Source organism: Macrobrachium nipponense, chromosome 17 (genome assembly GCF_015104395.2).
Source record: "Macrobrachium nipponense isolate FS-2020 chromosome 17, ASM1510439v2, whole genome shotgun sequence".
Taxonomy (NCBI): domain Eukaryota; kingdom Metazoa; phylum Arthropoda; class Malacostraca; order Decapoda; family Palaemonidae; genus Macrobrachium; species Macrobrachium nipponense.
The window spans coordinates 9,818,964-9,821,969 of NC_087210.1; positions in this window are offsets into that span (position 1 = coordinate 9,818,964).

Here is a 3,006-nt window from a genome sequence, read left to right on the forward strand (position 1 = left end):
ACAACCATACTCTTGATTGTCTATCGCTGTCCATAAAAATTCTTTACTATTTGTGCAATCCTGCATATTATTTACCCACACCTTATCTATGACTAATTATATGTTCCATATACTATGATTTTTAAATGGAAATGACATTGATTTGGGAAAAATAAAAATAAAATGAGAAAATAATTTTTCTTCAGAAATAAAAACAGAAGGTATTGTATTCTTATTTCTTTAATCGTATATGTCTAAGATCATGTTATACTAATTTCCTTACTTATGTGATGGTTCCTGATTCTTAACCCACGCATACAAGAAATCTTCGTTGCCATTAAAACGTGTTAAATTACTAAATGGTTAGAAATTTAGGACAGGAAATTCGGAGTAATTATAGTTTCCGTTCAACAGTCATTTTCATGGCTTTCCTTTTCACTAGTTAAGAGCGTATAATGCCAATGTCAAAAATGGCATTAACTATAGAGTGCCTCATTTCTTTGAAAACCCAAATATGTAAAAATGTATGCCCTCCATTCCTCAGCTTTCATCTCAGTGAAAATCCCGAATGCCTCCAACTGTAATCGCACTGACAGCGTTACCCACATTCGCTTTATTGCAAGTCATTCTGTGTTAAAGTAATTTGAACTCAGTTTCCCAGAAATCTCCTGCCATTTGAGAACTGCTTTCACAACCTTTCCATATGCTCTTTACTTATCTTGCTACATTAATGCTACAGTTTGCGCTCTTTCTAGTATCTTTAACACATTATGTTACCCAGGCAACATATTACATTTTCCCATATGAATTACCTCTCTCAAATCAGTTACCCTATTACCTTGATGGTGTTGTGTAAGCTTTACTCCTTTTCAACTCCTAGTTACTATGCTACTTGCAGGTATGTTCTTTAAATAGAAGTCAGTTGCATGCATGTTTCAATGTAATGTAACTATTATTGTGCTACAGAAAGCCAGGTCTGAGACATCACAAAAACCTCATGATTTTTCTACTGATTAAAATAATATATAATAAAAAGACATTTCATTTTAGACAGGGGGAGTGAGGATTCCGATAAACCACAAATTTTCTTCATAATCTTTGATCTTGTGGTACAGACCCATAAGGTCATTCAGTGTTGAAACGGAAATTGACAGTAAAAGGTTTGAAAGGTGTAACAGGAGGAAAATCCGCAGTTGCACGATGAATCAATTATTAGGAAAGGGTAGAAAGTAACATGGAAGAGAATAGGAAAGGAGGTACAGTAAAATGAACGAAAGGGGATTGCAGCTAGGGACCGAAGGCACGCTGCAAAGAACCTTAAGTAATACCTACAGTGCACCGCATGAGGTGCACTGACGGCACTATCCCCCTACGGGAGACATATCCCAATCTTAAAAATTCATTTCTGTTAAATTTCATGACTATCACTCCACTCTTTTCAAAGTTACCGGTCAGTCTACTTAATATTCATGCGAAGAGAAAAAAGGTAAGAGAGAGAGAGAGAGAGAGAGAGAGAGAGAGAGAAAACAAATTTCATATTGCCTTAAAAGGAAAGACGAATCCTACTGAGTTATGCTGATGCTGCCGATAAAAAGTGGTACTCCTGGAAAGGGAGTGTTTTCGTGGAAATGGCTAAGAAAAATGGTGATATGCTGTTATGGCGAATAAGAACATTTGTACACCTTTCAGGAGTAAGAGGATACGTTCTGATGGAAGCTATTAAGATACGTAAAAAGCAACTATTCAGATTAAAAAATTATCACCTATTCTTTGGTACGGTTGTAACCAAAGAGTTCTCTTTCTAAAGCAGACCATAAGGGAAAACGCTTTTCCCTCTGAACCTTAATCTTCTTGAGTATATTACAAATATCACATGGACGGAATAAACTATAACGGAAACGCCAGCGGCATGCAACCTTCAGTCCTTCTTTCCCTTTAATCCAATATCACTCACTTTCTACCATTTAAAAAAAGTACTAATTCAAACTCGCACGTCTAATAACTATGATGCATGAATATAGCCAATAATAATCTTATAGGGGAGTGATGCGCTAATGGAGGATATTACAAGCTCTCTCTCTCTCTCCTCTCTCTCTCTCTCTCTCTCTCTCTCTCTCTCTCATATGAACACACCTGCTTCAAGCGTAAGGCTTGGGTTTCTCCTTAGAGGAGAGATCAAACAAAATTACCGAAATACAATCATAGTAGAACTTTCAGTACAAATAAAACCCCGTACTAAAACATTCCACGTGGTAAACCCAGCGCTAAAATATTTCACGTAAATACAAAGAAACGATATAGTTAATCAGGCCACTTATGCATCCCGTGGATTTATATATCGAAGTAAAAAGAAAGGGGAAAAAATCTGAACGAAGAAAGAGCACTCAAATTAGTTGTCTTAATCAACAATTATGTATGTCAATAAATTAAACATATCAGGTCTACCCCAACTTTCTATTCTACCATAAGCATCTCTTACTTTTGCCGTATTTCCCTACAAACAGTTATTTACATCTTGCTATACTACTGTGAGACCAATCCTTTACAGATAATATTCACTTAGTTGCGCAAAAATATAATTACTCTTTTAGACAGTTCTAACTGAATATTTGAGTTAATTTATTCAGACATTTCGTTTATTACTGAGAGAGAGAGAGAGAGAGAGAGAGAGAGAGAGAGAGAGAGAAGAGAGAGAGAGAATGTTACTTGCCATTGCTCCACAGGGGAATCTAAATGTGACTTTATTGGCGATTCGAACACATTACGTCTCCTGACTGTGTCTCTTTCTTCTTGATTTGGCCAAATGACCCCTATTCTGCAATCCATGACGTCATGGCGTTTGCGGTCACAGCTGACGTTCTCTTCGTGTATATACAAGTTACTGAGGATATTTTTCTACTCGTTTGGGGGTTCTCAATTGCTCTAGAGATGACGTGATAATTTCTCACATGCAATGGAATGGTTTAAAGACTCTTATTTATCGATATTGAATATTTTTAATACTATTTCAATTACAATAAAAGAGTC